The following is a 23,212-nucleotide window of genomic DNA, read 5'->3' as shown; positions in this document are numbered from 1 at the left end:
AAAAATAATAAAAAAAGTCCTTCAGATCCCGGTTGCACGTGTTCGGGTATAATGACATTTTTGGTTTATTCCTAAAAATCCGCTCTCCTCATGGTCATTTGAAAAAGTTAACCTGCAAGGTCAGTGAGAGACACCGAAATTAATCAAGCTATTTTGGACAAAAGCGGAGAGGAGAAGGAAATCTGAATCAACAATCTTGCTGATGCGAAGGCTATCAGGCAGCTAGCTCAGTCTGCCACGGAAATATGCATTGCCGGTCTTCGATAAAAGAGTAAAAACTTATCTGGTTTCTGCAGGAAGCCTGGATGAGACTGAACACACTGCGGGAGAGGAGAAAAAACAACGCTGATACCGTTCGTGTGTTGCCTCACCCCAGGCAGGGAGGGCAGCCCTTGTTTCAGGTAACGTAGACGTCTCCTTGGAGAGGATGACGAGGCATCCCAGCAGCATTTGCTGAAGCAGAGACCCCCTCCCGTGCACTGTGGGCTCTGAGGAAGTGTTTCGGCTTTGTTCCCAGGCCCCAGCAACGGGTGGTGGGATGAGGCAGAGCCAGACTGTCAGCTGAAAGGGACATTACGTGTAGGGCTGTAGAGCCAGACTGCTGGACCCCAGTCCAGCCCGGGGGGGGACTGTGGGAAAGCAGAGGACTGAGCAGCTTCTGACACTGCCCCCAATTTACATAACTGCAGCGATACCCAAAAACACCCTGTGCAGGTTTAAGTCACCTTGCTTCTCACCTTCCCCGTCCTGGCGATAGTGTAGGAAGCGAGTGCTTGACTACTGGGATGGTAACCTGAAAGGCCAAAAGGAGATGGGGCCACAGTTGAGGGCAGAAAATGTCAAGGACTGGCTTTCTGCTGGTGGAGGAATACAGTGGGATCATGTCCAAACTGGAAGGTGCTGGAAGCAAGCTAGGCACAAACAGGAGAAGAGATGGCACATGACCACATAGCAAGAGCAGAAGGGTGTCCAGATGGAGAGGTAAGACCAGAATAGAAGCCCACGGCCCTGGGGGAGAAGCCACTCCCTCCTGCACTGGATGCTGACCCCATCCACGGACAGACAAGCTGGCACAGCACACGACTGTTTGAAACAGCAGCATGGCAGGGAGGGAGAAGGTGGGACAGGCATGGCTCCTCTGCTGCAGGCAGTCTCTTCCCATCTCTCATCTGTACAGTCTTTTGCCACAAGAGACATTTACGTGGGCAACTCTTGCCCCCAACACCACAGAAGCAAAACACCTTGTTTTTCAGGTGTGCTGCTGCCTCTACCCTAACCCTCATGATCCCTTTCCAGACACTCCCCATACTCAGGGCGGGAGTGGTGGCTGGCTTCAGGAGCAGAGAGAACACACACTAACCCCTAGTCACAGTCACAACCCTCCCAAAGCTGTCGAGATCCCACCAGCCCTGCGGACCTCTTCAGCCTTTGCTCCCACCAAACTCCACCAAAGCAAACAGTCTGCGATGGAACCCTCCCAGCCTTCTAGGGAGCCCCCCGTCTGCCCTCCCCAGCTCTCCTCTTACCCCAGAGCCCACAGGGAGCACCACCTGCTGCACCACTCCAAGCCCACCACTGCCAAGCTGAGCTCTGCCCACCCTGCCAAAACGCCTTCAGCCTCCTCTGGCTGCAAAAATTACTCCGGTTGTTTGTATTTTTTTAGGATTACTAGCTCATTGCTGTTGCATCTTGGTTATGGCTGTGAAAGACTTAACCTTCAACTTCTCCATCTTTGCACTGCGATGCAGTCTCATATTTCAGTGGTTTAGGTTATGAACCGTTATCTTATTCCCTGGTTCTTCATTATGGTCCTGATCCAAAATCAGCAGAGGCTTTCCTCTGGCTGCAGTGCCTTCTGGATCAGATCCAGAGTCCTGGCACAGCAGCATCTGGCACATTGGCTTGGTGGTTTGAGCAAGCTGTTATCCAAAGGGAGTTCAGAAGAAAATGGCCAGTAACGTTTGAGGACAGGGGCAGAGTGTTATGGAAGAGATCAGCAGTGGGAATTTAGAAAGCACTGTGATGTAGAAAGCAACAGCTCCCTGAAGTGGTTCAGACATCCCTTGCAAGGAGATTCAAATGTAGACAGCGTGGCTAAAAATATGTCCAGCTTGGCCGAATAAGCACGTAGGTGACAGACCAGGTAAGAACAGAGGGAGAACTGGAATGAAATTCAGGACTAAACACCAAGAAAAAAAAATAATCCCCAGACAGACCATTGCTTAGCTTCTGGAATACTCTCCAACAAAAATTAATGCCAAGCTATCAATTAGTATATTTAAATGCAGATTTGGCAAAGCACCAATAAATACTCTATTGGGAAAAATTCTACAGTGACAAGGCTATGGATGCTCTTACAAAGACTTTTTTCAACACTAGGCTTTGTGACTTTTAGGATACTAAATAGAAAAATGACAATCCTTCCCTCCTATGAGATAAAAACCAAAGGAGCCATGCCAAATTACTGTACCATATATGCAAATATCTGAATGCAAATTATGTTGTTATCCTTGTCTATACTCCCAAAGAGCCATAGCATCTTTTAAGCTCTTTCTTCTTCATATACAGTGGATGTAGCCATCCGTGACAAATTTGTGTTTTCTTTTCTGAGAAGTAATATACTGTATTCCTCAGTGGCAGAGAAGTGAACGGAGCTGCCATTTACAAAATTTAAATGTTTACACCCAGAGGGCAATTAAGTCAGTTTTATATGATAATGATATAAATGAAATGCTAATAAGTACTGTAAATGGCCATGTAATCACATCCCGTCATTTGCCAATTATTAGGGGGAAAAAAAAAAGCTGAAAGCCAGATGTAGAGCTGAAGATGACGTACTACTATAAATGAGCAAACGCAGGTACTCCATAGCGTGCAGCCCTGACAGTGGCATTTTATAGCAGGAATTCAATTTTCTAAGCAATGTCCGATTTCACCTTTTATTATCATGTCAGTAGTAATAATTTGCTATGACACAGGCGTTTTCTTACAAAGATCGCCAAGGGATTTATAAAGCCAAAAGTTGGGATTTCAAAGCAACTGGAGGACATACCCACTACTTCAGAAGCTGCACAGTGCTCAGGAGTGGCTTTACCTGGGCTCACAGGCTGTGGTACAACGTCGTGCTCTGGAAACTGTTTAGATGCTTTGTTGTTCAATTGTGTCCCCATGAGAAGTCCTCAAGCAGAACTTATTTGCTACACCCCTGTGCCTTAAAGAGTTTCCGGACCGTCCCTCTGTCTACCATCTCAAGGGACAAGTTCAGCCAGCTCTCAATAGCTGTAGGGACTTACCGTCAGTCAGGGCTCAGACTCTTAAGTTTCCAGGGACTTCAGTGAAGTTTTTTGAATGTTGTAGATTAAACCAATTCAGGCTGTGAACTTCTTTCCACATTAAACCTTCACAACGACCCCATGCAGCACTACAGGATTGGGGTGGAGTGGCTTGAAAGCTGCTCAGCAGAAAAGGACCTGGGGGTGTTGGTGGACAGCCAGCTGAATATGAGCCAGCAGTGTGCCCAGGTGGCCAAGGCGGCCAACGGCATCCTGGCCTGTATCAGGAATGGTGTGGTGAGCAGGACTAGGGAAGTGATCATCCCCCTGTACTCGGCACTGGTGGGGCCCCACCTCGAGTACTGAGTTCAGTTTTGGGCCCATCACTACAAGAAGGACATTGAGGTGCTGGAGCGTGTCCAGAGAAGGGCTACAAAGCTGGTGAGGGGTCTGGAGGACAAATCTTATGAGGAACAACTGAGGGAACTGGGGTTGTTCAGCCTGGAGAAGAGGAGGCTGAGGGGAGACCTTATCACCCTCTATAACTACCTGAAAGGAGGTTGTAGAGAGGTGGGGGCTGACCTCTTCTCCCCGGTGACAAGCGATAGGATGAGAGGAAATGGGTTTAAGTTATGTCAGGGGAGGTTTAGATTGAATATTAGAAAACACTTTTTCACTGAAAGGGTTATTCAACATTGGAATAGGCTGCCCAGGGAGGTGGTGGATTCACCATCCCTGGAGATGTTTAAAAAAAGGGTAGATGTGGTACTTAGGGACATGGTTTAGAAGTGGTTTTTGTCAGGGTAGGTTAATGGTTGGACGTGATGATCTTAAAGGTCCCTTCCAACCTCAGCGATTCTATGATTCTTAAACAAACCAGACTCTGGCCACAGAAAACTCACCTCATGGAAAAGAGTATGAACCACACATTGAACTATGGGGAACTACTGTTGACCCCATTACACACATGGGTAAACAAAAGCAAAGCCCACATCTGACCCCTTCTCCAAATCAAGCCTTCTCCTAAAGACATAGGCAGGGCCCTGAATCACTTCTGCTAGCACCAGTCGGTTGCCACAAAAACTGCTCATCAATTTGGTGACCAAAGGTCAGAATTCCACTTGGTCTGAAACGCTTTCCCGAGCAATGTTTGGTGGGTACTGAGGAGGGAAATTCGTGGATTATTGAGATGAGAAAAATATAATCAAGAATCACCAAACTAACAATTAAATGGATATATCTCACCGTATCTATTACAGCATGAGGTCTTAAGTAGAAAAGAAGGCACCTTATCTCAGTCCCAGGGTTCACCTATGTGAAGACACTGTTTCCCCAAACCAGCACAGTTTGTGCAAAGCAACCAGCAGAGGAGCGCAGGAAAGCCTTCCACACTGGTGCAGGATTGTGTGATCTGTCTACAGCAGCAGACACCCCTTTTTGCACCAAAAATGTAGGTTCAGGTGCCTCAGTGCCAACCTGTCTTTTTTGCTAGGGCATCAAAAGAATTGTCTTTTCATCATAATGAGAACTGGGTCCAGCACTTTAAGGCTGTAATGCCTTCTTCGAGCCATGAAAAGCCACATCAGCTATCAGAATGCATAAAATTTGAAAATAATACCTCTGACATTCATTCTTTCAGCCTTTGAGCCCTTAAGGATCATATTTTCAAAATCCTCTCCACCACTAAAAAAGATCATGAACTTTCTAAACAAAGCCTGAGAATCTCACCTAACCATACAACTCCAGAAAACGAGATTTTTTAATTTTTTTTTTTTTAACACTAACAAGAAGCAATGGATGTATAGCAGCGCAGAGCTGGCAAAACTGTCCATAGGTAAAGACCAGGAGTGAACAGGGAGCCTCATGTTCAGAGCTGCACCAGAAGACAGCGAGTTAAATAGAGATTACAACACTAACCCCAAAACTATACCAGTTTTATATACTTACACTGTTTCACAAATTCAAGGCCTTCAGATACCCAAGACAGTTTCGTATCTGAGAACGTAGGACAGGATAACAAAACTGGCAGTACTATTGTGTTATATTTCTCAGGCTGAGCTAAACTATAGTATCTCTGACTGGGCTTGGCTAGTCAGACCCTGAATTTTCTACATCGTTTTCCTTTACGAGTATTGATCATGAGCACTGGCCAAAGGACTGCAATAAACATGCATAATAAACAAATATAACTACTGTATAGGAGAAAATTACTTGACATTGATGATAATTAGCAGGCAATTTCCATGCTTATATTTGGTTTGAGTCAAGACCATGAAACATTTTTTTGTTCCCGTTGTGATAGATGAAGCATGACAGACAAACCAAGTCAAGAGCTTCACCTCCGACTGTGTAAAGAGATAAAAGTTCTACAATTCACTGTGCAAAGTACGTTATTATACTTTATACAGGTCAGCAGCTTTGGGGAATAAGGTAGCAAAGATTCTTAAAAACCACAGAAACTACAAATCATGTCAGAGGAGTCCATCTGCCCACCAACACCCAGTGAACGAGATATTGGTACACGCGTGTCATGAAGCTTCACCTATTTTAGCAGCAAAGTAATCAAATCCGCAGCACTTGTAGTCTGCATGAGTAAGAAAAGGGCGAACAGCCTTGTGGCAACCCAACCTTAGTCTGAGGTTGGTTTTGACCCTCACTGCCCCCATGAGCAGGGCAAAGTGTGGGGAAAAAGGTTTAAAATTCACCTTCGCATTTTGCCTGCACTCGCACAGGCACGCTTGGACACAGCTGAAGGCGGTGCTCAGTGTCTCGATTACACTGACAGGCAGTGGTTTGAGTGCACATTTGATCTTTGGGTTTTGCCTCCAAATGCATAAAGGGAAATACTTCTCTTCATTGGACTCCATACATACCCTTACATGTACCAATACTACATGAACCCGAACCCAAACCCATGAATACTACCAGTAGGACTACAGACAAAACATTGGGGTTTCATTTTTCCTTCCAGTTCTCCTTAGCTTTAATTCACCACCTTCTCTCATCACCGTATAGAGTAATATGAAAAATGAAAACCCAAGAACCTCAGACAAGTATTTGACAGACCAGCACCCCATTCACCACCTGACTTAACATCACCTGCCAACGTGACCCATAAACACACTCAATACACTCTCCACTGGCATGCTTCACTTACCTTCAGGGCCCAAAGTCTGGCCGTGTTTGTAATGAGGAGCACACTCCACTATGCACAGCCAAGGCTTCTTTAGCAGAGCCCTCTTGGCTGGAGAGGAGCAAGGGTTTTGGAAGGCACCATCTCAGTGCTTACCCTCTGTTGTGGTTTAACCCCAGCTGGCAACTAAGTACCACACACCCGCTCGCTCATTTACACGCACACCCCCGCAGTGGGATGGGGGAGAGAATCAGAAAAGTGGGAAAACTTGTGGGTTGAGATAAAGACAGTGTAATAAGTAAAGCAAAAGCCTCTCACACAAGCAAAGCAAAACAAGGAATTCATTCGCTGCTTCCCATGGGCAGGCAGGTGTTCGGCCATCTGTAGGAAAGCAGGGCTCCATCAAGCAAAATGGTTACTTGGGAAGAAAAAACACCTTAACTCCGAACATCTCCCACTACCTCCCTTCTTCTCCCAGCTTTATATGCTAAGCATGACATTACACGGCATGGAATATCTCTTTGGTCAGTTGGGGTCAGCTGTCCCGGCTGTGTCTCCTCCCAGCTCCTCGTGCCCTCCCAGCCTACTCGCTTGTGGGGTGGTGTGAGGAGCAGAAAAGGCCTTGAGCGCTTAGCAACAACCAAAACCATTAGTGTGCTATCAACACCATTCTTATCCCAAATCCCAAACACAGCACTATACCAGCTGCTAGCAAGAAAGTCAACCCCATTGCAGCTGAAACCACGACACCTTCAGAGCAACTACCAGAACTCAGAGGATTGTGATCAGCAGTACAGAGTCTAGTTGGAGGCCTGTAACCAGTGGTGTCCCCCAAGGGTCAATACTTGGTCCAATTTTGTTTAATATATTCATTAATGACCTGGATGAGGGGACAGAGTGTATCCTCAGCAAGTTGCTGATACCAAACTGGGTGGGGTGGCTGACACCCCAGAAGGCCATCCAGCGTGACCTGGGCAGGCTGGAGAGCTGGGCAGAGAAGAACCTAATGAGGTTCAACAAAAGCAAGTGCAAGGTCCTGCAGCTGGGGAGGAAGAATGTAAAGCACCAGTATAGGTTAGGGGCAGACCTGCTGGGAAGTAGTTCTGAGGAGAAGGATCTGGGGGTCCTAGTAGACAGTAGATTATCCATGACCCAGCAATGTGCCCTTGTCACCAAAAAGGCCAATGGAATCCTGGGCTGCATAGGGAAGAGTATGGCCAGTAGGTCGAAGGAGGTCATTCTCCCCCTCTACTCTGCACTGGTGAGGCCACAACTGGAATATACTGTGTCCAGTTTTGGGCTCCCCAGTTCAAGAGGGACAGGGAACTGCTGGAGCGAGTCCAGCAAAGGGCAACTAAGATGATTAAGGCCTTGGAGCATCTGCCTTATGAGGAAAGGCTGAGAGAGCTGGGACTCTTTAGCCTGGAGAAGAGAAGGCTGAGGGGAGACCTTATTAATGCTTACGAGTATCTAAAGGGTGGGTTGAAGGAGGATGGAGCCAGGCTCTTTTCAGTGGTTCCCAGTGACAGGACGAGGGGTATTGGGCACAAGTTAGAACACAGGAAGTTCCGTTCAAATACACAGAAACATTTCTTTACGGTGAGGGTGACAGAGCACTGGCACAGGCTGCCCAGGGAGGGTGTGGAGTCCCCTTCTCTGGAGATTTTCAAGACCCGCCTGGATGCAGTCCTGAGTAATGTGCTCTAGGCAACTAGAGGCAACTTTAGCAGGGGAATTGGACTAGATGATCTCTAGAGGTCCCTTCCAACTCTGAAAACTCCGTGATTCCATGAAAAAAGCAGGTCTGTGCTGAGGAAAGGAGTAGCAGGCCACATCTATGCCTCCAACCATAGCTCAGAGAAACGCGCTGACAGCTAGGAGTGAGTTCACAGCTGCAGTTTCTGCTGGAGGACTGCCTGTAGTGGACACGGTATGGAAAGATACAGGACAAAGAACTGCAGTGTGTTTGACCTACCATATGTAAAGCACTCTGAAGGTGAAAATCATGAACAAGAAGTGGGAAACAGCAGTGGCAAAGCTTCCCCTGCACAATGTTTGCTCCTTTCACACTCAGAAACAGCTTTTTAAATCCTTCCCCCCACCGGAGAGCCAACTCCACACAGAGGAATTAAAAAATTCACCTACATTTTCTGTACAGTGTTTAATACCCACGTTACTCTGTCAGTACGTGGACTTGTTTTCTACTTGAAAGCTTTCCAATTTCATCCTGCGTGAAACACCAGTAAAGTTACAGAAGGGAGCAAATCCCAAGGAGTCTGTGAGCTGTGTGTCTCAGAAAAACCTCTCAACACATTAAACGGGGAAGCCAAGAATCCAGCAGGGATATCAAACAACTGATTTGCTTAAACAACAGAAGACAAATGGGAGGAAATTTCAAACAGGCAGAAGGGATGGTGCGCATGGATTGGCGCAGCTAGGGAGAGTGGCTTAGCACCTCTCCCCTGCAGACAGGAGAACTGAAAAATTACTTTTGTAAAATTGATGTAGGAGGCATCCACTTCTGAACACAATTCACAAATTAAATATGACTTATTCTCAAGATGGGAGAGTTCCCCTTTCACCAGTTTCCCCTGCCTTTCACCACCTCCTGCTGCTAGGCGTCCAAACCCAGCTCAGGGTCCGAAGGTGACCAAGCTGTCCTGGGTTAATGCATCGCCAGGAAGGATCCTGAACACTGAATTTGGTGAAATGGCTAAAACTAATGCCGCAGGGGTGAGACGAGAGTCTGGCTCACCATTCAATGTCTTCTTTTGAAACATTAACTGCAAGTAAAAGCAATAAATACTGTAACACTCAGTTTTACTCACAAAAGGAAATAAATATGGCTCGGTACGCCCAAGGAACAGAAGTGTTACATAGAGAAATGCTATTTCTACATATTGCCATTATTTTTCAAAACTCAGGTTTTTAATGGAACAATGCAGAATAGCAAGACATGCGTAATATGCATAAAATGTGTAACATTCATATTTTCAGTGGTTGAAGAACCATTCAAAATTATCTTCATTTCTCCTGAACACAGTTCTAGAATAAATACAAAATATTTCATGCACTCAAAATACTTCTACATTCTTGTGATGCAGTCTGCTCTACGTGTAAGCGTCAGAAGAAGTTTAAGGTGAGCAATTATAACTGAGTTCCACATAGCCAGTAGCCAAAGTACAAAAAATATGCAAGACCACAGGGTTTTAGAATGAGAGAAGAAATATATTGTTTTTATTAAAACGCATTAGGATCTCATTTGTCTAATTCCCAGTTTAACGATGCAGCCTCTTGGCAGAAAAATAGCTTTTCCATTAGTTAACTTGATTCCATTGAGGGTGGATTTTTTTTCTAAACAGAAAAGCTTTAATACCAAATTGATTTTTTTCTCTATTCAAATGAAAAACACAAACAGAAAGATTTTTTTTGTGGGAGTATTTTTATTGGGGAGAGGGATTTTTGTCCGTTCTGTTTTGGGGAAAGGTTTTGTGAAATGGATCATCAGTAATCTAAGTAACTTCTAATTGTAGCAGCCTATTTCCATGAAATTATTCCTAAGTGAAATGTAGTTTTATTCCAATGGAAGAATAACTGTTGAAATGCCTCATTTATTCCTATTGATTTGAAAAGCAGCCAAAAGATCATTGTCTTGAACCTTTTGCAAATTCATTACGTAGCAGTAAGTTATTGACATAAACAGCCTCAATATTAAACTACTAAAAATTGAACTCTCGGAAGCTCTATTGAGCATTCTTTGACCAAAAAGAAAACCGTGAAGTTGGGAAAGTCAAGATTTTATATATTTAGCTTTTCCTCTTCTAATTCCCCCATAAACTATTTAATACACTATTTCTCTATGCTGTGTGTTTAAACAGAGCAAATGCTACACCACAGTTTTCATCTCAAAACTAAGATGATTTAAAGCTATCAGTAAAGGTATATAGAGTCCTCTTTACCGCAGGTTTGAAGAAGCAGAGATGGCATAATGATTAATAGAGAAGCAAAAGGAAGAAAACTTGGGAGTGGGGAGAAGGGTGTGAGGATGCAAGGAAACGCAGGGAGGAGCAGGGAAGGAGGGCAGGAGCAGTGCCAGCAGCTGAGGAATTTTTCCAAACCAGAGGCAGAAGATTGAGGTAAACAAGCAGTCTGAGCAAAAACAACATGACAAGCCCCAGACACACACCACCACTACCTCTACACTCCATTCCTAATGAGAGTTAACTTGCTGTGACATTACAGCATTTCTCACATTTTGACATATCAGTCAGGACCCACTTTCTGCACCATTTAACTCATTTCAAACGCAGTTTTGCAAACTCACTCATTGGGAAATCTTTATATTTTCACATGTTTAGTTAGCTACAAAGGGGCAGAGATGAGATTAAAATTCCCACGAAGCAAATGTTTTTGAAAGATACAGCTGTTCAGAAGCACAAGCCATTGTGGAGCTTCTTATCAAGCTATTACGAGAAGTAGGTCACTGCAGCTCTGACTATTCAAATGTCACTCCTTCCTTCCAAGAATCAATCACTGCTAGGTCTTGGCTAATAAAAGGCAACTCTCCAGCAAAGGGAAAAAACAGAGAGAAGCAATTTCCTAAAACATCAATAGCTCCTCGCAAAAGCGGTACTGGCTTTGCGGTATCTGCTGATAGAAAATTGTTATAAGAAGTAGGAGTGTAACTGGGAAGATACTTCTCTTCAAATAACACTTCTGAGTTCCTCATACATCATTTAATGTTCAAGGAAGTTCGTTGACTTGAGTCAGCTATCCCTAAGATGTTTTTCTTTTTCCTTGTACAATACCCGCACTTTTATTCTTAAGTAGGGATTAAGTCCATGCTATCACGCTGCAGCTTTTTGTTCTCCAACCCTTCACCTCCCACCATCTTACAAATAAAACAATATTCCTGTGTCCTCTCATGTGGAGAGAGATGTTGCTCCCTGCTTTGCAGAGGACATCTGATGATATTAACAGGTTTCCGCACCGTGCTGTTTGCCCCCTGCCATTCTCACAGAGGACACCAAGAATATGAGAAAAATGTGAAATGCAATAAGCTCACGTGTGTCATCTGCTGCCTTTCTAGGTAGGGCAGACTAACATAAGAAATCAAACCAAACCAGAGGTTATTCCCTAAAATCCCCAAGGCTCTCTGCTTATATTCTAAGGAGCTCGGGGTTTGGCAGTTACTTGCTCTGTGTAGTCCGGTGATAACTCTAGCGAGTTCCTTTGCTGCAATCGTACCTGGTAACACAGTAGACATTTCTGTGACTTTACTCTCTGTGTTAGGACACATGCAGTAACCCTTCATGAGCTGAAAATTCCTTGCCATTCTCCTTGCTCCTGGAGGTGCTCCAAAACACCCTACAGACTTGCAGATTAAAGAGGCCAAAGGCATTCTAGTTGGCCCTGAAATGAATAAATAAATACGAGATGGGAGAGCAAGATGACTGCGGGAATGCTCTTCATGCTTTTTCATGTCATCAGTGCTTGGCACTGAATTATCTCCCGTTCTCTGTTCCAATGTAAACATTGAGTGGTTTCCATGTCCTCTGACATTACTATACGTAGCCCTTCCTATACTGCCTGTCTTCACGACCTCACAGAGATGAATATCTACATGGCAGCAGTACCCTTCACTGAGCTGAAGATCAGTACTCCCAGTATCTGCACATGCTGCCCTTTAGCCACTGAACCAAAATCGTATGAACAAAATGCTGGCGAGCAATTCAGGACTTCAGCACAGACTTACAGTAAACTAGCGTAAGCAAGACATCTGCCACGTGACCTACAGGAGACACTCATCTTCATGGATTGGAAGCCAGAGACCAGGCAGAACGTTCCAGTGTGTCTAAGATATCACTAGGGGTCTATGTTTTGGCACCTGAAAGTCGCCATCAGTGACCACCCCTTCAATCTGAGTACAAGGGGGTTACTGGTCAGACAGTATTGAGATGCCATCTTCCCCAGCTTCCTCTAAAGTTAAGGGAGCTCGGGTGCTCAGCAAATCATTTGAAAAATCTGGCCAGCACAAAGCAAAACTGCTTAAATCTCATATGTAAACATTTAACTGAACTTTCTAACGGATGCAGAGGTGCCTTCTGAGAATGAAAGAACTTACTTAGTTTCTTTTGATAACTTCACAGGTCGTGAGCCACAAGAACATAAAGCAGAGAAAACCAGCAGAGGCAAGAGATAGTTACAGGAATTCAGTCTTAAAGAGAACAGCCAAAAAGCTACTGGAGCTACTAGACTCCCAACGGTTTTGCTTTTAATCTATGGCATGGCAGCAACTCTGAAACAGCACTAACCTAACTGCGATGCTACATCCCACTTGCCCTCAGGCAACCTGACCTGAAAAACCATGGCCAGGCCTGAGGTCTGAGAGAGGGATGCAAGGCAGCACCTGGACCCACCTGCTTCCCCGTGGAACAAGGGCAGCAGCAAGAGCAGCAACTCCCAAGTCTGCTACTGAGGGCACATGATGAGCCCGGGAAGACCACAGCCTGTCCTGCACACAAGCATGTCAACAAATCATGACTTGTTATTAATAAAGATACAAAGCACGTATCTGGCAGATCATGGATAGCAGATGGTCAAGAATCCAAATGAAATATCTAATTAACCATAAATTGGTATTCATTGAGCTGGATCTGTCAAGGAACCCTTGCTTCCCTTGGCTGATAGGGGTATTACGAGGTCTGAAATTACAGCCTTTATATACATCCCTTCAGACGTCAGTGCAGAAGACTGTTTGGGCCTCACTGCCTTGTAACGCCCTCAGTACCATACGAGCATTCCCTGCGATGTACAATTTATTTATTACCCATACCTGCCCGCAAGCGGAGAGGAGCCAAACCCTGAGGATCCCAGACCAGGAGGTCACTGAAGTGAAAGCGATTTTTCTCTTTTCTTGTCACTTGTTGGTATTTGACAGTTGCTTTCAATGGCTCCAACTCCAGCAGTGGCTTTCCTGCCTTTCCTCCAAGCCGGGGGACCCCCACCTTGAACGCAGCTTACTCCAGGGCTGATTTTGGAAGGACAGGCCAGAGCATGAAGACTTTCTAGGTACAGACACATAAGGATTTTTAGTCAAAAAGGTGCTCCTCACTTCAAAATTGCAAACTGCTTCCTAAGTTGATTTGCCTCTTTTCTACAGAGAATAAAAGTATTTAATATGAAAGGACACACATCTATGTGCACTCGCTGCTGGCTTTTTAACTGCTCAGTCAGTACCCCTGAAAAAGCAACTTATTCCTCCTTGCCACCACCAAGGACTTTATTACGCAGACAACAAAGGCCATCTGCTTGGCCTTTGTCCATGGAAAAAGCAAATAATGGTGCCATATTATAAGAAAAAAGAATCTCATCATATTGCAGCACAATGTACAGCATTATAAAAGCAAAACATGATATTACTCTGCAGTACAAAGTCATTTTCTTAGAACTCATCTGGGTGATGTGAAATGGCCTTGTTCAATACTCTAATGATTGACAGACACGATATAAAATACCAAGCTGGATAATATGAGCTGCAGGGCTCGGATTTCTCCCACCATTCATGGGATGAGCCAGTCCCAATAGGAAAGAGGTATTGAGCTGTCATTAGAAATCGCAGGACAGCAGCTTCACATTAACAGAATTGCCTTTTAACGTAAGGCAAGAGATAAGGCCAAGAATTTTAGGTCATCTCTTTGTGTACAGATATATAAATTCTTGATATGCCATACGTTTTTATTTTTTAATGTTGATCTTTAATATCACTATATGCCTTCTCCTTACCACTAGATACGAAGTGTGACAACTGCACAAGAAGTATTTTCCCCAGCTCTACTCCAAGAAACTGCCTGGCACAGGCAGTGCTATCAGCAGTGCTAATATGAGCAGTTTCTGAGCTTACACCGACATCGCTGACACCACGACATTAAGTACACTAACCTGAATGATTCCCATTATGTGATGCCTCAGTAAATTTATTAACGTTACCATAAACTAACAGCTCATAAGTCTCTCCTGCTGGTTTGTATTGACCTGGAAATGTTCTGGTTCAGAAAGGAAATAGCACAATGGTTAAAATCTGATCGTAGCTGTATATCAATCATGATATTTGTTAGCTTACTGGTGTTACACTTTACTCCATAGTCAGTAAAATAAATGAACTACAAAGTGTTTTTTTCCAGGGCTATAACCCACCTAGCTGATGTGTCCGTACAGAGAAGGTGCAGCAATGCATCCTTAAGACAACTGCAGTCTGGATTCAGGAAAATTATCTGGGCTTGACACATTTTCAGCTTTCACCTGCAAAACCTCTTTTTGTTCTTGCTTGTTGATCTTAATTCTGCCTTCTTCCTGCTTCTCTGTCATTATCCCTCCCTTTGGGATATGCTGGTGAGGAAGATGCTCTACAAGACACAGGAGTGTTGTTCCAGCATAGCAGGAGACACTCCCTCTGCACTCCAAAAAAGGAGGCGGCTGTCCTCCCGATGCTCCAGGAGGAAGTGACGCACTAAGCTGGGCATGGATTTACATTTCAGTTATCTTTTGGTAGCTACCCCACACCAAGTGTCTTACCCAACCCTGGAAGCAGGTGAAGGCGGGCAGTTACCACAGTGTAGTTCGCAAACTGCAGCTCAGGTATTCTCGCAGTCACTTACTCAAGGCAGATGCTACAATATCAGTAAATAATCCTTCAGCCAAGGATCACACAGGCTTTTCTCGAGCGAGTGGGACTCAGCACGCAAGCAGATGCCGGATCCTGTTGTCAAGGAGATGTGTGAGTCCCCGCTAACTCCCCCCCAACCTTCCTGTTGAGATATCAACCAAACCTGAACACTGCCACCACATCTGACCAGCTTCTGCCACCTCAAAATGTGTGGACGCATGACGTTGAGAGGTGTGCTTTATCTCACAGGAACATCTCTCGATCTCCTTGATTTTAAAGTAGCATAACTCTCCAAATGACTGCATGAATAAAATGGGAACAAAAAAATTGTTTTCTAAGCTCTCCACACAACCTTCACAGTCCACGTGTTCTCCGTACACTAGTACCCCATTTATATTTCACTGGAAGAAACCCTGGCCAGCCAAGTCCCCTAATTACAATAAAATGCATGCTCTAAAGTCTAGGAAGATGGAAGAGATGTTTCAGCCAAGCTGGAAGCATACACAGACTTTTTTCCAAGAAAAACATACCCAAAAGCTACTTTGCTAACCCTGCCCTTCATTGCTACACCTTAGCAAATACTTAGTCAAGGATATCTTGCAAAAATCAGAGGGGGAAAAAAAAAAAAAAAAAAATCGGATTATTTTCTTTCATAGATACCTTCCCTACTGTCCCTAACAGCTTTAAAAATAGCAGAGAAATAGAAGCACTGTAACTGTAATAGACACCAGTGAGTTATAGCCGAAGTTAGAAGGTGACGGACTTTGCTCTAGCAAAGCAGAGGAAGGTGAATATTAGAGAAGGAAAGAGGTAGGAAACTAAAATTTCAAAGGAAAGAGGGCCATGAACAATGCAACGAATAAGGGAAAGGAAGCACGCAGCTTACACCACAAAATTTACCTCTCTCTATAAAATACACCCATTTCGATGTTTCTTTCAGCAATTCAAACGGGAACGGTTTGTGAGGCAACTCCGTGAGAGGCTGGACTGTTTTTACCACGCTGAATCTACGGATATGGATATCGTTAGCTATTCTGTTGTATATTCACTGCCTGGTAATCACTACAGAGGTATTTCTCACAGGGGGAAGCTGTTTCCAGGCAGCACAAACAGCAGCAAAGTTCAGCTTCTTTGTCTGCAAGCAGGCAAAGACGAGTGATCTCCATATCCACCTTAAGAGAGATTATTGGCAGCCTCAACACACCTATAAGCAGAATTAACCCAGTCAATCATAGAAACAGAAAAGAGGAGCAGGATATAAGTCCCTCTCCAGATTTCTTCCACTGCAAAACTCATAAAACAATGAGAAAAGCAAATAGCCTCTGCAGCATCAGAGCAAACCTGTACAAATCATATGAACAAACAGCTGAGGTAGTCCGTAAGAGGGACGCCCTCCGAGAACACAAGTATCTTGCTTGCTCTATTTTATTAACCATAGAGGGCCCCCACGCTGGATTCACATCCATGTAAATCAGAGTGTATGAGTGACATTTTTGCACAACTCCAGTCCAAAACAGAAAAGACCAAAAAAAAAAAAAAAAAGCTACTGAAGCACATCAGTTTCAGTTCTTTTTTAATTATGAGGTGAGTGCAAAAATATTAGCATAAGGCTTTGCTGTTGCTTAACATTCTTTGCTTCCTCTTAATGCTAGTATTTCTTCTCTCCATTATGATGACAGCAGCAGAGCATGCTCAATATCTTGAGCATCAAGATTTATTTGCTTAAGACTTACCCGGAGGAACAGTAACATTTGACATTTACCAAAACAAGAACTAATTTTCTAGACTGTTAGTCAGTGTACACTTTCATTACTGTAACCACAGGCCCCATGTGCCCTATTCCCAGGTAAACAGAAATTGAGAAGGCAACAGCCACCTAAGAGAAGTTTGGCCTAACCACCCCCACCCCAGGAGGGAGGGCACTGGCTCTCAGAACCAGAAACACAGCACAGGTAGCGCTGACACAGCTCCCACACGGTCACAGCTCAGGGTTAAGCCAGGCTGGATGGACAGAAGAAGAGCTGCAGTCAAGGCAGTCTGAGGTCAGGGAAAAAGAGAAGGCAGGTGCCCGCCACCCAGGGAGCAGCAAGAATTATGGTCGTGGGGCAGCACAGAGGTTACAAGTGCCAAGAAGCAGGCAAGGTCAGAATAACGTCAGACATCCACAGCGGTGGAAAACTGCACCAGCAATGATGCCCAGGATTAAGGCTTTGGCTTGAGCAGACAGGATTCGGGGAGAAGGTTGAGAATCAAGGTACAGAGCATGACCTCCATTCAATCTGTCAATTCAACCCAGCCATGTCCAACGAGAGGCTGATCAAGAAGCACTAAGCTGGCAAACCAAAATCAACCAGTTTAATCACGTGACCGTCATATCTCAAACCACTTCCCTGCTTCATTCACTGGAAACTAACTTCTTCGGTAAAGGAGACAGGGCTCCACGAGGCAGTAACCTCCTTTTCATGCATTGCTTGAAACTACCCTACTTCATTGTTCATCCTGTGTCTTGCAAAATGAGGCTCTGCGGAAAATAAGAGCCTTTCCAAGAAAACACACCATGCTGGAGCATAGCTGCTTAGGACTTTGCTTTGTAACCTTCTGTCAGGATTCTGTCAGGATTGGATTTCTGATGTAACTTCCCAATTAAAAATAAACAAATGAACCTTCGCTGTGTAGCACCATCATTGTCCCTATCATACCTGATCAGCAGAATATGAACCTTGAACAGACAGCAACAATCCCTCTCAGTTAAACAAAGGGAGGAACACTAGCAACTGCAGGCCAGTGTATTGACTGGTGAATGGGAAACAGACTTCAGCCGTGGACTTTGTAGCTACTTGTAGGTGGCACCACTCAGCCTCCTGGGTTGAATCCCAAGTGCTCTCCAGCATTTGGAGAAATCACGTAGCAAGTGGTCTTGGCACACATTTCTGGGCACGTAGAGGAGGTGGTGATGACTGGGAAAAGGGAGCATGGATTTACCCAGGGTAAAATGATGCTTGACCAACCTGATAAAATGACTGAATCTATGATCAAGTGGACAGCATGCATCATTCACCTTGGCTTCAGCAAGCTTTCCACGTGGTCTCCACAGCATTCTTCTACCCCAATTAGAACATTATGGTCTGGATGGGTGAACAGCTAGATGGTAAAAATTTTGTTGTATGATTGCGTACAGAGAGTAGTGGCTAATCGGTCATTGTCTACCTGGTTACCAGCAACAAATGGAGTACTGCAGGGGTCTGCTTAAGACCTGTCCTGTTTAATGCCTTTATCAATGATCTGGAGAAGGTGACAAGAGTGCACTCTTGTCAAATAGGCAGATGACAGCAAGTTAGTGGGATCAGTTGATACACTTGAGGGCAGGGCTGCCATTCAGAGGAACCAGGGCAGGCTGGAGGAATGGGCCAACAGGAACCTCATGAAATTCAACAAGCAGTCCTGTACCTGGGTGGGAATAACCCCTACAATGATACAGCCTGGGGACTGACTGGTTGAGGAGCAGCTCTGCTGAAAAGGACTTGGGGATCTTGGTGGAGAGCAGGCTGCACAGGAGCCGGCAGTGGGCCCTGGCAGCAAGGCAGGTCACCGGTGTCCTGGGCTGTATGAACAGAAGCATGGCCAGTGGATTAGGGAAGCAATTATCCCCCACTACTCATCACTGTTTGAGCCACATCTAGATACTGTGTCCTTTTTTGGCCCCCTCAGCAGATGGAAGACATCGATAAACTGGAACAAGTCTGATGGAAGGCCATCAAGATTGTCAGGAGCTGGAGCATTTGCCCTGTAGGGAAAGTCTGAGGGCACAGAGTTTGTTCAGCCTGGACAGAACCTAATGCAGTTCAAGAACTTGCAGATCTGAAAAACGCTAAGAAAAGACAAAGCACCATCACGATCTCATCGCAATTCCTACTCTAAAGGATTAACATCAGAGTTTTAATCAACAGCTCGGTCTGTGGAGGCTGCCGCTCTTGTGGCTGAGGCCATAGCGCTGCCACCTCCCCCTCTCGCTGCTCTGCCTTCATTTGTGGAAGCAAACACAATTACCCTGAGAGGGGGTTACTTAGTGATTTCCCATTAACTCACACGCTTCTGTTAGTGTATTTACTCAGTGTTCCCACCAGAGCAGGTCTGTGTGGGAGTTCACATGTAGTAGAACAAGCTACTCAGCAATATCGATGTGTAGCAACATAAAGGAGCAGCGAAAGCACTGCCAAGACCACGCTCTTGCTTTGCCAAGGTACAAAGCACATGCAGAGTGCTACTGGAGTCGGACCCACAGCAGAGGGAGGAGGCACCAGGAAACAATGGTGAGGCTGACTGGGAGCAGCTGTCCTCCCACCTACTTCATGGCTCCGGCCATACTAGTTAGAGTGCTCTGGTGACAATGTGCAACCCACTGGTCAGTGTTTGGGGGGTGGGGGGGGGGGGTGGGGAGAGGAGGAGGGAAGCCACACAGGCATTGCTCTGTCACATGGCATTGACTCAGCTGTGCAGCCCCTGACATCCAGAAGCAGGTTTTGACTCTGCAAGCGAGATAGCAACTGTAAGTGCAGGGCCAGTACTTGCCTCCTGGCAAGTCATGGGCTCCAGAATCAGTGCAAGCCTGTGCAGAATACACACCTGGTGAACGTGCACACTCATATGCACCAAATAAATCATCCAGTACAGATCCCGCACGAAACTTTTGCCTTTATATTCATTTGCAATTAACATTTGAATTAACAGGGTCATTATTTTTATTCACTACAGTTTAGAGAGGAAAAAATAAGTCAGTAATATCTGCTATATAAAGTAACCTGTAATCACACTGATCAATCCTGTTCACTAATTCCCCTTCATAAGGTAAAAAAAAAAAATAAAATCTGTGTTTCAAAAAAATACTAAAACTACGCCTGTCTCTCAAAACAGCTGCTGAGCAGACAGATGTTACCTCCTGCTAGGAATAATAAAATTGTCTGAATAGAGGCAGACCTCAGCTTGACTCAAGAGACAAGGGATTAAAGCGCTGAGGGGAAAAGAGTCACAAAACCAGACATGGCCTCACCCACTCTAAAGAGTGCCTGTAATGGACATCATTCAGCCCTCTCCATCTTGATGGGAAACACAGTGCCTCTCCCGATTCATTCTTCAGTCCAGGGAAAGGGGTTGAAAACATGCTGAAGCAAGCCCTTTTTTATTTTGTTTAAGCAAAACAAGCAAGTTTGATAAATACACCTTGGAGACCTCCAGTCTAAACATAAGCAAGCCAGTTCAGGATGTAAACAGAGAAAGCAGTGCCTGCTGAGGCTAGAAGACTCTCCATTTATAAAATTGCCAGCTTATCAACCCAAAGCACTGGAGATTTCCTCTTTTACCAGGGGATCGCAAGTGAACTCACAAAACATTTGAGTTACTGCTAAGTGGTATTTCTTGGTTACAAGGACCAGTGCGGATCCTGCTTTAGCACAAAGTACTTTTTCACACTACGCCATAAAGTCCAAAAGCAGAGGTTATAAATGTAATGTCAGCATTTGAAATCTGGCTGGCCAGCAACTCTCGTCAGTTTGCCAACAATAATTAGTTTACCTTCTTCACAAAATAAGTGGTTTAAATGAACAACTTTTCTGCCTTATATTTTCAGTTTCACTATCTCCAGGATATGCTTGCTAATTGTACAAGCATATTCTTTTAAAGGTTAGGAAAGAGTTAATTAACTAGTTAGTAACAGAAAAGTTGTAAAAACTTTTCAAAAGTTGCATTATGGCAAAGAGCCCTGACAGAACCCTGAAAGCGCCAGTGTATCAAACAGCCAGTTCAGCCATTGATGATGTGCAGCGCTCAGTCTCTTTCACCTCCACCCTACGTCTTTCTTCCTGAAAGGCATGGGAAAGGTCCAAGCGGCACTGAAATAAAACCTGGGAAGGTTTATAAAACCCGAAGGAGGACCAATTTGCCACACTTAGAACATTTCCTAGTTTATCATGGTACTTCTGCCTGTGTCTCCTCCAGATGAAGAGATGAGTAGCTTAACAGGGCAAGGCTGCTGCTTCTGGCGCATTTGTGGAGCCTAAGAGATATCAAGAGCAAGAATTACTGCCTGCTGAATGAAGTGGGAAATGTGATTTACTTCCAGGTTCCCTTGCCAAGGCCTGTTTCTCAAATATCAGCTGAATTTATCCCGAGCACTGGTGAGCATAGCTCCAGTTGGATATGTCATTTATTTCTTCCAAAGACAGGAACCCAGGAAGTGTTTTCACCTCATTATAGATTTATTAAGTTCTACCGGATTTAGACCTAATCTTACAGTCTTGCTCAGTTTCTTTCCTGTCTGCCCCCGAATCTGGGTCACAGACCTGAGAACATTTCAATACACTGTGCTTACCTGCAGAAATCTGACCTCTGTCCAAAAAGAGCATTTAAACACATGTAATGGGCACCCCTAATAAAAGTGATTTTGTTAGTAGAGCCACTATTCTTTTAGTAATTCAGTTTCATTTAGCACCTGTGAGACCCCCATTATGTGTCTGGCCAGAGTTCCTTCATCCAAAGTACAGTGTCTTCTTAATTCACTGCTCCATTTAAAACTTGGCATCTCGAGTGCCGGAAGTCCCTGCCCATGGTATATAATTTGTTTTCAATCCATTCCCCCTTCCCTCTCATCTAACATCCTGTCCTTTAAAAAGCAGGGTGTAACCTTCATGCACATCCACCCAACTTCTACACCTAACCTGTTTCTGGAAACTTGTGAGGTCACAAGTTATGGCCTCCACACGTTCCTAGACACCTGTATACTTCTTTCAAACAAACCAAGATGGGGATGTTTTTACAAATTCAGTCAGTGCTGTCCCTGCTAGAAATACTCAGACAGCCTGGCTCAAGTTTTCACCTTCCCTAAAAACCATTCGTAAAGCATTCCCATGTCAGATCTGCAAATGAATAAGCCTGGGTTTAGACATCATTTTCCACCTGCGACACTCCGTGTTGCTTTACCAAGGAAGAACATGTATTTATCTCATTTAATGAATGATGGACACAAACGCATTCAATCCATAGCAAGCTCTGTAATGACTGTATCCTACAGAGAAGTTAGCGATCAGAGTTCCCACAGTTAAGTGGTGTGGGATCAACCTTTGGTACCTGATAATATTCACATGAGGAAGAGTTACACAAAGAACATCATCTTATCTGTTTTTTCACAAAAACAAACCAATACAGAAATTTGAACTAATGTAAGAATGTAATCTTGCATATTACATTATTGGATAACAACTCCATTTTTATAAGCTACCTAAACCTCAAAAAGTTTGGTCAACAAGTCCTTAACTACTGTAAATTAATTTTCTCTATATAAAAGCAACAAACTGTCTTTCCAGAAATACAGAGAAATTTAAATAGGACAAGTATGGTATTATATCAGCAGCTTTTGTTGTTGTTTTTGTTTTGGGGGGGACTTTTGGTTGGTCGGTTTTGTGGTTTGTTTTTTTTTGTTTGTTTGTTTTTTTTGGGTTTTTTTTTTTTTTTGCAACACCTTTCGCTTCCCCCCACCCCACCCCCACCCCCCCCCCACCCCCCACCGTGGTCTTAACCAAATTATGTGAGATTTGTGTTTAAAAGTGTCTCCCTTAGTGTAGCAGACAAAGGCACAACAGTTTCTAATGGCTGGCAAATTAAGCTGGGCACATTCACATTAGGAAGTCTTTTAAGAAGTACTAAAGACAGCAATTAACTGTTGGAACAACTTACTAAGGATGGTAATGGCTACCTCCATCACTGAAAACTTTCAGCTAAAGCTGCTGCTTATGAAGTAGTAATTACATTAATGGAATTTCTGTGGTTGTCTTTATGAGTATATTAAAATAGATTATCTGAATTTATTTATCCCCAGACTGAGATATAAATCTCCACAGATTATCACCCTCCTTTAAAGGCCAGTAAAGTTATACTTATGTTAATTTATCCCATATATTGAAAGCTCTTACCAAACTGACTTAAAAAGCATGTCCAGTTTTCATCTGCGTAGAATGAGGTCACTGAAAGCATGTACAAAACAATTTGACAGGGGGAGGAAAACAGTTCAGACAAAGCATCCATTCTGAAATGTTTAAAATAATTTTATTAAACAATCATGTTTTACATGTCATCAGACCTAACCCCTGAAGT

The sequence above is a fragment of the Vanellus vanellus genome, assembly GCF_965231255.1.
Source record: "Vanellus vanellus genome assembly, chromosome: 1".
NCBI lineage: Eukaryota > Metazoa > Chordata > Aves > Charadriiformes > Charadriidae > Vanellus > Vanellus vanellus.
Note: the sequence above shows the minus strand (reverse complement) of the source record.